The 13,081-nt window shown below is 47.7% G+C and overlaps 1 pseudogene; it reads left to right on the top strand.

The window, feature by feature from the left end:
* The first annotated feature begins 3,817 nt into the window (after positions 1-3,817).
* LOC140207832 (probable G-protein coupled receptor 139) lies at positions 3,818-7,535 on the top strand (annotated as a pseudogene).
* Positions 7,536-13,081: the final 5,546 nt, after the last annotated feature.

The raw sequence follows: 13,081 nt of genomic DNA, 5'->3' as shown, positions 1-13,081 counted from the left end.
AAATCTATTGGTTAATCGTGATTAATGTGCATGGGTTGTAACGTTGTGCAGGCTTCAACGTCCCCTCTATCTATTTTTTACAGGGGCGCGGACCAACCATTGCTCGCAACAGGAAATGTTTACACGGCCTGAAAGCTGTGCGGCCCTTGCAACGCGTCGTTTATGAATATTTAGAATGAAATGTAAAATAAATCACATATTTTCGATTTTACTTGTCAATTGAAGGTATTATAAAATACAGTACAGCAAAAGGAAGCTTTCACGTTTCGAAATTGTTTTCTAGCTGTTCGCAATTCCATCTGCGCTGCAACAGAGGCCACGTGCGCGGGAGCATTTACGTGACAACACGGCCGCGCACCCGTGGAGCTCAGAGGGAACAATGATTCCCACACCACACCACCATAACAGTGTTTGGTGCATTGACATGTCAGCGGCAACATGTTCTTGGAAAACAGGAGGAATTGTAATAATAATGTGTAACTCTTTTCCTGCAAGTACATTGACTCTCCAAGACCAAGCCTCATGTGGTGCTTCTCGCTGGCGACACAGGAAAACTGAACACCCTTCAGTCTCAGGCAGGACTATAGAAGACGGGGAGGGGTCGGCCCACGGACTCGTATCACGCAGACCCACCAGCGTGTGGACACGCCCTGGTGCTCGTGAACCAAATCCCCAGCTATAGGTAATTACCCAACTGGATTGTGGCAGCCCCGGGAGAGGCGAAGGCGACGGGTGTAAACCAGACGAGAAAATCCGGACTGACGCCTTTAACGTGCTGGACGTCACAGGACATCCGTCCGGCAGCTCCTGAAGCCAAGCCGGTAGAAACACAGTGCTTCGCTTTCCTCTGGACTACACCGGCGAGACCGGTGTGGGGCCGGGGGTGGATTTTGACGACTGGGTATCTTAAGATCTCTGTACCTTCCACCCAAACTCTGCCCTGGAGAGCCCACGCTACTGCCGCTGTTTGTAGGGACAGAAACAACAGAAGAAGGAGCTGTTAAGATCGACGTGGGTCGCCTCCACAGCCTGGCACAACATTCACTGGCAGAAACTGCAGCTCGACCTGTCTCTCCAAAACTGGACTGTACAGATGCAGAAGGAGGCGGCAGCTCTACTACGGACCGACCCATAGCGCAGACTATATTTCCACTGTCTTTCGAGACAGACGGATGCCGTCATGCTCATCATCATCATCATCATCATCATCATCATCATCATCATCATCATCTTCATCATCATCATCATCATCATAACCATCATCAATTTCTTATGGTCTTATTGTCGAAATATTAAAAAAAGCCACAGCACCTTTAGGTTTTCCGTAGAAATTTGCGAAGATTTGGCATGGCATCTAAAGCTTAAAAAAAAAGCTATTTTTAGACGCGCGGTGGAGAATACAAGGGGTGATTTTTAAGATCGTGCCCCAAGGTAGAAGAAGTCAATTTTAGAAAACCTAGCACATTCATTTTTCAACATAGTCCCCTCCCACATTGACACACTTAGTCCAGCGGTCGTGGAGCATACAGATCCCTTCTTTGTGGGCGTCAGCGTCTTGGACCTCCAGAGGTGGTGCACCGAGGGGGTGATTGATATGTTCGTGGCCTAAGGTAGAAGGAAATGAGTTATTAACGTCAAATTTTCTGCATGATCACACAAAGAGTTGAACTATACGTGCATGTAACGAGAGCAGTATAACTCACCACCTTCTGGGATGGAAACACGCGACCGAGTCGGGAGATGTGCGGGACTCACCCCAGCCCATAGAGAGCAAATTGAACACATCGACAAGGAGCCCACCCCAGCAGCTTCAGGAACAGCATTTATCTTTCAACCATCAGGCTCCAGAAACACGGTGGATACCTTTACTCACCTCAACTCAGTACTGACTCCGCCGTCTATGGACCCTCTTTCCAGGTCTGTACAACTCAGGCTTTCAATATTATGAGTTTGTCGGCTTTGTGTGTAGGGTTTTGTTGATCCCATTGTATTTCTCTGTTCTACTGAGAGTGCCAGCAAGAAAGTGAATCAGACATGCTCGCAGAAACATAGCAACACGCACGCGCACGCACACACACGCAAAAAAAACATACTGGAGACACTCAACGTACACACTCAGACAGACGCACGCAGGGACACACTCACATACACAGGCGCGCACACACAATTACAGAAGCAAACACGCGAAGATCTGCATAGACACACACGCAAATTGATAGGTACACACACGTACACACAAACACCCAAACCCACACAGAAGCACGGACTCGCGCACACACCAGACACACAGACACGTACACATATATGAACAGACAGCGACACAAACACACGAATACACACAAACACAGCAACACGCGAAAACTCACACATACAGGGACACACATGTACACGCGGGCTACTACACAGACACACACACACATAGTCAGGAATGCGTGCACAGGCACACAACAACACACTGCCTCACACAGAAACACACGCTTACGCGTTCGCGCGCGCACACGCAAGCACAGATCGAAATACACAACTGACACATACTAACACGCAGATCTTCACACTAAAACCAGCACATAGCTGGGCGTAGGCGTACGGAAATACAGCCACAGAAACACACAGGCACACACATAGACAGACAGAAACAGGCAAACGCACAGACAAACACAGACTCACACACTGACACACACAAACAATCAAAAAGGGACAAACACAGTCAGGGTAAAACACATAACGAAAACAGATACAGAAACAGAAATGTACACGACATACAAACACACAGACACGCACACTCTCAAACTAAGGCAGACACGGAGAGGTGCAAACGCTCTCTCTCTCTCTCTCTCTCACACACACACACACAGGCGGACGCACACACATACGCGACTGCACTTTCTTTTCCACATCTCCATTTCTCCGTCGTGTTTTCTGACAAATACTCACCACTCTGAGTTTGATGACCAAGCATTAGGGTTAGAGGGGAAACACGTTGCAATTGATGACGCTTTTGAAGGCTTAGACAATTTTGTTGAGTCCAACTAATTCGAACAAATGGTCAAAGCCTTCTGAAAGCAGAGAACCCAGGAGCCCAAGATTACTCTTTTCGAAGATTGGACAGGCAGTGAATGCAGGAGACTGATTATGTGCAGATAGGTAGGATCGGCTTAATGTGACGTCATGGTCGGCACAGACACTGTGGGCCGAACGACCTGATCCTGTGCTTTAGCTTTCTCTGTTCTCTGTCGGAGTCAGAGAAACAGCAGGCAGCACGTTCCTGTCTGAGACGGTATATGTCTCTCAATGGTGGTGAACATGTTTCTGACCCAGGGCACTGTCTGGTACACTTCACACAAACAAGCTGAGGATCGCTGCTGGTAATCGGGAGTGGGAGATAAGGGTAAAGTGCGGTGAGCTGTGATTACAATTGGCGGTGAATCAGAGTGGAATGGCTGTTTTACTCTCAGTCAATCTCTTCAACCGATGGACGAAACTGAGGTAGAGAGTTGGGTCTGATGGTCATTGAAACAAAACCCCTTTGCTGGAGGACTGCCTCCAGCAATATACACCCTTCAGAACCATCACAATTTCCATTGCTTGCAGTTTCACAATTAATTCCTAAATTAATCACAAACGGTCTCGGCGGGGATTGCACTTGCCTGACGTAATCGGAATGTAAATTTTTTTTTAAATCTTTAGTTTTAAAGCTGTTGGAATCTGTCCCCGTGGAGTCGCTGAATGGTATTAAAACCCCAGGCATGCGCTGCATGAACATTTCATTCCGGGAGATCGCCTGTGGCACAGGAGGACAAATTACTGCACAGGGAAAATGTCTGCAATGTTGGACAGGTACTTGAGTGTGGATAAAATATTACGAGTGTTCATTGCCGTCATGGGAGGTCCTGGTGAGTGAGCAGAGCAATTCATGTTTGTTTATTCTGTGTGTTAACCGGCGTGAACCTGTTTATGATCACTTTCCAAGTTTCTAACTTAATGTTCAGTGCACCGTCAATGATCCGTCAATGGTATCGAACCTGTAAAAAGAACATTCTGAATGTTCATATTTAATGACAAAAGAAAGTACACCTCCGCCTCTCCCCTAACTCACGGGATCGACTCGAACGTTGCTCTTGCCTTTAATGGGACGTTGACCAGAGTGGTGCCAGTGCTCGGGACGGACATCTCTCCGCGCATGCGTGACTGGGAAAGTTTTACATTGGGGTGTTGACTGCTTATGAGTTATTCATCAGAGCGAGCTCTTGGGCCTTTGGTGACACCTTGTTCTGAATTGCCCCAGTGCTGGAGACAAGCAGCTCTCCAGGGAGATCTGAATGGGATGGTTTGAGTGGCACCTTGTCTAGAGTTCTATCAGGCTTTTGAAAGACAACTCTATTGGTAAGTATGATTTAGAACAGCGGTCCCCAACCACCGGGCCGCGGACCGATACCAGGCCGCAGAGCATGCGCTACCAGGCCGCGAGGAAACGATATGATTTGGCGATAGGAGTCAGCTGCACCTTTCCTCATTCCCTGTCACGCACTGTTGAGCCATCACGCGCGCGTCGTCCATGTCAGCGCGGGAAGGAGATCAACTCCTCGAGCTTGCAAATGACGGCGGGCTGAAAAGTCTGTTTGACATAACATCTCTGCCGGCATTCTGGATCAAAGTCAAGGCTCCATATCCTGAGATAGCCGCGGAAGCACCGGAAACATTGCTTCCATTTCCAACATAACTCTGCGATGAATGTAACAAAAACTAAATTGCGGATTAGACTGAACATAAGGAACCCCATTCGAGTATCGCTGTCCCCCATCACCCCTCGATGGGACCGTCTTGTTGCAGGAAAACAAGCCCAGGGCTCCCACTGATTCCGCGGGTGCATTGCAATGATTTTATAAGTTCATACGGGGAAAATATGCGCTGTGTTTAATATCCAAACGTTACTTCAAATGTTATGATGCTATTGACTTATATAACCATATAACAATTACAGCACGGAAACAGGCCATCTCGGCCCTTCTAGTCCGTGCCGAATGCTACTCTCACCTCGCCCCACCGAACTGCACTCAGCCCATAACCTTCCATTTCTTTCCTGTCCATATACCTATTCAATTTATCTTCAAATGATAATATCGAACCTGCTTCTGACAATTGTACTGGAAGTTCGTCCAATACTTACTTCAAACTCCCCTGTCCTCCCCTGATCATTGACTTATCGCTATATTCATGCGAGGAAAATGCGCTGTGTGTTTAATATTAAATTCGTTAGATAAAGCCTTTTAGAAACGAAATTGAGTGTATTAGCCACTTATCACCCATATTCCGGTCGTGATTAACATCCACCTCCGAATAGAATCGCCAAAAACGATTTGCGGAAAAAATAATCAACAGGTGCACACATGCGCAAATTACACATGCGCACTGATGCCCGCGCAAGGCTTCATGGCCATTGTAGTCTTCACTGGGTAAACGCAACGTATTTGACCGGTACTCTTGTCCGTTGGCAACCATCCCGCCCCTCCGGTCGGCTGGTCCGTCGGTCCGCAAGAATATTGTCAACATGAAACCGGTCCGCACTGCAAAAAAGGTTGGGGACCCCTGCAGTACAAGGCGATAAATAGATTGCACTATTCAAAAGCAAGACTGAATCGCATCTTCCCATCCGTGTCTCCTGAATGCGACAAGTGCCGCTCTGCCGAGGGCTCACTAGCACATCTTTTCTGGTTTTGCCCTACATTATACAACTTTTGGACTGCAATCTTTGAGTGGGTCTCAAAAGTCTATTCCAGAGACATTCAGCCCAATCACGACCTCGCCATCTTTGGATGCTCTGCAGAGACTCTTGAGTTGCCGGGACATGCAGATTGCTCTGCATCTGGGAATGGTGGTGGCGAAGAAACTTATTCTTCTGAGCTGGAAGTCTGCTACTCCACCCACCTTCGCACACTGGCTCAAGCAGATGTTGTCTGTTATACAAATGGAAAGACTGCGTCCGCACAAACCCAATACACAGAATACATTTGAGAGAATATGGGGACCCTTATTGGCTCAGTGTCACATTACCTCACATACACAGTGACCTTGACCTGCATAGTCTCATGAGCGGGTGTGGTGCCTAACCGGATTCCTTCATTCACTTTACTGCACATTGCTTATGTAATCTTGTAAATTGTCTGGCAACCTTTTTGTTTTTTTTTTTGGTTTTTGATTTGTTTTGTCTGTTCTCCGCCTGGCGCGGTATTTCCTTTGTATTGTTTTGTCTTCAATATATTTTGTCTTTGTAAAACTGAAAATTGTAGATAAAGTAATTTAAAAAAAACTTACCCCTGACATCTCCTCTGCACCTACTTCCAGCCACATGAGTGTTGGGTTTTCCAGAGGCCCGGTCAGTCAAGGTTAAATCAGTGAAACTGGCCCCATCGGAACTGGATCGCTGTTGTTCCCGACGATTACCCACATCTCGTCATATCTCCACAGTGGGGAAGGCAGGTCTGAGACAGTGTGACCCGTGCTTGGTGTTAGTTGAGCAGCTGTTCACCGCCTCTGGCGCTCATGGCCATTGGCGGAAACCCGAACCCGTGTCCATTCCCGGAGTATGTGTTCAATAATTCCCAGTGTCTGTTCTCTGTCTCTCTCCCTGCAGTGAACTTAGTGGCGATTGTGATCCTGTCCCGGGGAAAGTGTGGCCTCTCTACCTGTACCACCCGCTACCTGGTGGCCACGGCAGCGGCGGATCTACTGACCGTTGTCACCGAGGTCTTTGTGCGTCAAGTCATAAATTATTACTTTCCGTGGAATTTTTTGAACACTACCCCGATGTGCAGAGTTGTCGAGGTACTGAGGTTCACAGCCACATACTGTTCTGTCTGGTTCACCGTCATGTTCACTGTTGATCGCTTTGTCGCTATTTGCTGTCAGAAACTAAAAACAAAATATTGCACCGGGAAAACTGCGGCTGTGGTTCTAACAACAACCGCCGTGCTGTCCTTTCTGAAAAAATGTTCCCCGTTACTTCCTCTGGGAACCCAGAGAGATCATCGAGAATGTAACATGGTTCTGCAAGCTTATGGAATATACTTTCACTGACCCCGGATGGGTAGTATACGATTAGCTTGATATAGTTTTGAATCCGTTCATTCGTTGTGATCCTGTTACTCAACGCTCTGACATTCAGGCACATTTTAGTGGCCAGTCGGGTCCGTAGGGGACTGAGAGGTCAGGGCAAAGGCGAGAATCGCAGTGACCCGGAGATGGAGAGCAGGAGGAGGTCTGTGATCTTACTCCTCGCCATCTCCGGAAGCTTCATCACCCTGTGGCTGACACTAGTTGTAAATTTCATGTATTATGAGATCAAAGGAATTGGATTCGATTTCAATGATTCTGAGGTGATCTTTCACAACGCCAGGATTTTGCTGAAGAATTTCAGCTGCTGCACGAGCACATTTATTTACGCTGTGACTCAGTCGAAATTCAGGGAGCAGGTGATCAGCGCGGCGAAATATTCGTTCAACTGGGTGCGACAGGTCATTAATAAAGCCGCGTCCTGAGCACAACCCAGATTCACCGCCCGATCCCAGGTGTTATTCCCGGGCGAACTGTCCCATCGACCGGCAGCTCCGGGAAATTAGTAACAACAGTGATGTGGACCGTAAAAATAGGAAATGAGGGGAAATAGAGGTAGGGAGACAGGGACGCGAGTGTGAGGGAGAGACGTGAGAGAGTGGCTGAATGAGGTGATGAAACGAGAGCGGTGCACGCGTGGGGTTGGGAGAACAGGAGAGATATTGTGTTTGTGTGTGTGTGTATGTATGTATGTGCGCGCCTGTCTGTCTGTGTGTGCGTGTGTGTGTGTGTGTGTGTGTGTGAAAAAGAGCGGACTGTGGTTAGACCGGGAGGAATGTAGAAAAGATATTTAAGGATGTTGCTTGGACATTGGGGCTCTTTTATGGGGAGAGTTTGCCAGGATGGGTATTTATCTCTTGGATCTTCGAAGAGTGAGAGGCAACCAAATGGAAACGATTAAAGTTGCCATCGGTTCTGGGAAGCTGGACAATGAGAGTTCAGGTTCCCGCTGATATAGCTCCACTAGAGTGTCCCATCCTGTTGGTAAGTTCTACCCACAGTCACTGTGTGGCTGGAGGTGAGGGAGGGGAGGCAATTCACATGCATTTCCTTAGTTATGCTGTCAGTACTGTGGGCTGCAGGCGCGGGTTCAAATTCTGGAATCAGAGCTCATTTACTGCCAGCTCGTAAGATTTGCGAACAAAACATGCCCCGTTCGTGTGCCTTTACTTCCATTATGAGGAAACCTAAAAATAATCCCCTCAGACTCTGGTCATTACGTCACGCACCACCTCTCATTGCGAGCACAACAACTCAATGACGGTGTTTGTGAATTACGTCACGCCGCTTCCATTATGGACCAGTTGTGCCATTTGCCACCATTAACGTCACCTACAATTGAATCTGAGGGTAGGGTCGGGGAGGATAATCGGTGCTGCATCGCCCTCGGTGTTGGGATCATTGCACAGTCACTGTACCGTCTCCTTTTGATTCGAGTCCTCCGGTCCCAGCAAACAAATTCGTGAGTCATTTCTGCGCCTTTCTAGATTAAACACGTCCTCCCTGAGGCGGGCGACCAGAAATGCGCACAGTTACTCCGCTGTGGTCTCGCCTGCATGGAAAAGTACAGCAGGGGAACAGGCCCTCCTGCTCACTGCGTTGTTCTGAACTAATCGAACGGACAATTTCATGACTAACTACAGCCATTCCTTCTGCCTACACAAGGTGCACATCCTTCCATGTTTACGCATTCATGTGGTATCTGATAACCTCCATGGAATCGGCCTCCACCATCACATTCGGCAATCCTTCCAGACACCCGCCACGATGAGAATGAAAAAAAAAACGTAAAGAACATCTCCTTTAAACATTCTGAATCATGTTTAACATCACTGGCTTACATAAGTTGTTTTATTACAACAGGAGTGGTTGGAAATGATACAAAATTACACTAAATTTAAATAAGTAAACACAAACAAATGAACAAACAAATAAATAAATGCTGCGAAAAAGGACTGTAAAGTTCCCGAACAGAAATGTCGACTGGACTTTTATTTTTCATCGATGCTGCCGAGCCTGCTGAGTCCCTGCAGCAATTTGTGTGCGTTGCTTGGATTTCCAGCATCGGAAGATTTTCTGTTGTTTGTAATGAGATGCTGTTTCCCCCATTCACCTTAAATACATTCCCTCTGGTATCAGACATTTCTTCCTCAAGGAAAAAAGGAAGCGGCTATCCACTCTGTCTGCGACTCTCATATACCCATACTCCTTGGTGTGGCCTTCCTCAGCCTCTACTGTTCCCGAGCAAATATCCCTCGATTGCTCAATCTCTCCTTATCCAGGCAGCGTCATGTTTACCCTCTTCTACTCACTGTCCAAAGCATCGACATTTTCCCGGTAATATAATGCAATATGCCAGATGCGGTTCATCTAGAGATTTAGTAAACTGCAACCCAGCTACCTGACATTGGGGCTCACTGCCACGCTTATTAAAAGTAAACAGACCGTACGCCTTCTTTACCATCTCATTGTCCCATGCAGCCACTTTCCGGGAGCGATGAACTGGATCCTGGGATCCTTCTGCACATTAACACTGGACTTCAACACAATCCAATCTCACCCCATGACACGTATCCCAGAGTCCCGATAAACCTCCTCTGCATTTTCCCAGCACAAGACATCTTCTCGACTGAATGTTGACCAGAACGGGATGCAAAAAATTCAAGAAACTTAGCAGGTCAGGCAGCATCTATTGAAAGATACAGAATCAATGTCTCGGAAGAGATCCATCCCTTTCAACATTGGCACGGGTCCTTCAACACAGCCCTTCCATGCCGACCAGGTGAGCACCTAAACTAGTTCTGTCTGTCTGCGTCTGACCCATTCCCCCTGAAACTGGAATTAAATCGAATGCAGATCTCGGTCGCTTTGGCACATGGGCTGAAGGGTATTTTCCCTGCTGTAAATACCGCACCAGTAAGGAGGTCTTGTCCACTGACTTAAAGAGAATTAAGTTCGAGAACCTTCCAGAGCCTGGGGGGCTACACTGCACATTATTGTGAGATGGAGTAGATGACATTACTGGGGACTTCAGCAATACATTTGTCCTCTCTCTAGCCACAAGCAAGATCCCAGAAAGCCAGGGATAAATGTTATTATATTATTTAGGAAGCCGGATGAATAATATTGGAATACAATGACCCACCTCACGTCAGGATATGTAAATTACTGGAGAGCATTCTTTGGGATGGGATGTACTTATTGAACAAAACACACATAAACATACACCTTGTTTCTTCCAAACTGTTCTGACCTGTTCCCTGCTCTAGTCCCATCGGCCTGCACCCGGAAAAGAGTCTTTCATACTATCCACCCCTCCCGCCCCCCAATCCATGTAGCTGTCCAAGTGGCTACAGAATGTTGCAATTGAACCTACGTTCTCCACTTCCCCAGACAACTCATTCCACACTCACACCGACATCTGAGTGAACTTCCCTCTCCTCTGACCCTTAAGTATTTCATCTTTTACCCTTAACCTATGATCTCCTCTAGAGTCATCCAACCTGAAGTGGTAAAGCCTCTTTTGGGCAAGACCCAACCTATTGAATATTACCCTATAACGCAGATCCCAAAGTCCTGGGAACATCATTAAAATTTTCTCTGCAATCTTTCAAATTATTCACATATTTCCTGTAGTTTGTTGATCAGAACGACAAACAATAGAAGTTTGTCCTCACTGACGTCACATTCAACTCCAATATAACGTCACAATTCTTGTACTCAGTAGTTTGATTTATGAAGGCCAAGGTGTCGAAAGCTTTTTTGTGACCCTGTCTCGGGATTATGGGACTGTATTCCCAGATCTCTCTGTTCCCCCGCACGCCACAATTCACTACCGTTTACTGTGTAATTCCTACCGGGCTTGGAGCTCCCAAAGCGCAACACCTTACACTTTCCTGCATTGAATCACATCTGCAAAGTTTTCAGCCCATTTTCCAGTGGCTCCACTCATGCTGGTCGGCACAACTTTGTGGGCCGAGTGGCCGGTTCCTGTGCTGCACAGTGCTATGGTCAATGTTGGACGTTTAGGACTGAGCACAATACTCTAAATGTATTCTAACCATAGTTTTGTAGACCTGCAACATTATGTCACGGAATTTGGTTTGGCTCTAGAGGTAGTACCGAGGAATAGATTATAGTGATGACGGGGTTAAGCCTATGTGTCTCCTGGGAGTAAACTGACTGTACTTCAGAAGAAGGAGAGGGTATCGGACTGAAATGAACCAAGTAATGAAAGAGAGATGGGTAAATCAGAGGCAGGGAAATCATTACCACTGGCGGGTGAGACTACACTTGGGGATCACAGACTCAAGATTCGGGAATTAGATTTAGGACGGAGATGAGGGGGAAGTACATTTCCCATAAGGTGGTGAACCTGTTGACTCCTCTGCAGTTGAAGCTACTTCAGTAAACACCCACTCAGTGGCCGGGTTGTCAGGTACAGGACTGGAAGCCGGTGCCGCCTTTTGCCGCTGCAGCCCATCCACTACAAGGCTCGACGTGTTGTGTGTTCACGGATGCTCTTCCGCACGCCGCTGTGGCAACGTGTGGTTATTTGATTCACTGATGTGCGTGAAAATCCCAGAAGATTAGTCGCTTGGGAAATTCTCAAACCATTCCGTCTGTCAGCAATAATTATCCCATGTTCAACGTCAGTTCTATCACATTTCTTCCTTTGTCTGACGTTTGGACTCAACAGGGACTGAACCTCGTCATCATATCTGCACAATGTTTATGTGTTGAGACGCTGCCGCATGATTGGCTGATTCGCTATTTGCATCAACGCACAGGTATACAGGTGTACCAAATGCTGCGTGTAGTTCAGACACGGGCAGGTTTCCGCACAGCAGGGAATTTATGAGTGCAGGGTGAAAGGCAGATAGTGTCACTGTGGTCACCGGCAAGGCTTGCGACAGGTCTGGAGAAATGGCGGACTCTGTCACGGTGAGCGGTGACGACTCAACACAGGAGCGGGGGAAAGAGATAGATTCCTCCACAGAGACATAAACAACAGGTTGGACAAAGGAATACAAAACACTAAGCGGCAACGCGAGGAAAATAATTCTCCCAAACACAAGGACCCCGCTGCAGCGCAGAACGAGAGTCTTTTTTTTAAATAATCGAGGAACGTGGGAAACCCGTTCAGATGTTCAAAAATGATTCAATGTTCGTTGAGAGGTGGAAGAAGAGCGAAGCAGAAATGTTGGTAAGAGAGTGTAGAGTCCTGACTCTCTCCAGACGGGGGGAACCAGAAAATGGTGCCCCATGTAGTTTCCCTTCACTGCGAGTCTCCACAAAGCGGAACAAACAATTCAAGTTGGAAGATATCGACCTCTTGAGCGGGGGGGGGGGGGGGTGAGATGCTGGAATTCCTTCGCTACCACTCCTACACTTACACTACTTCCCATATCCACCACCCGGCTCCACAACACCACCCCACCCCCCCCTCATATCCGGCACCCCTACCACCCCTACGCCGCAAACCGTCTCTGTGAACTCCTCTCTCCCGTTTACAGTTCGGAGCCTCCGTCACCCCTCCACCCGCGACACACTTTATCGTGTCTGTCGCATCCTCTCATCCCTACAAGCCCACCGCCGTCTCCGTCATCCCCATCCTCCCCTCCGCCCACACTGTTTCCGACCACCCCTCACTCCCCTATACAGTTCCCGCTCTCCGTCATCCCCTCCCCTCCCGACACACGTCAGCGCGTCCGTCACTCCCTCGGTCCCCTGAACCCTTCTCCGGTTTACTCGTCTCTGCGCTGAACCGAGACAACAGTGACGACTGTCTCGTGGCCGTGCACGCTCGTGCACTGTAGTTGTTTGCTCGATATTTTTCTCACTGCACATTTGGTGTTTGACGGTCTTTTTTTTTCTTTGCTTTGCGGAGAGTTTGATATTGTGCAGGAATGTCTGAACGGTGGCCAGTTAGAAGATGTGGCGTTGTTCCTCCGAATTGTTTTGAGCTGTT

Source organism: Mobula birostris, chromosome 13 (assembly GCF_030028105.1).
Source record: "Mobula birostris isolate sMobBir1 chromosome 13, sMobBir1.hap1, whole genome shotgun sequence".
NCBI classification, from domain to species: Eukaryota; Metazoa; Chordata; class Chondrichthyes; order Myliobatiformes; family Myliobatidae; genus Mobula; species Mobula birostris.
The sequence above is the reverse complement of the archived record's forward strand: the minus strand, read 5'-3'. Positions and strand labels throughout refer to the sequence as shown.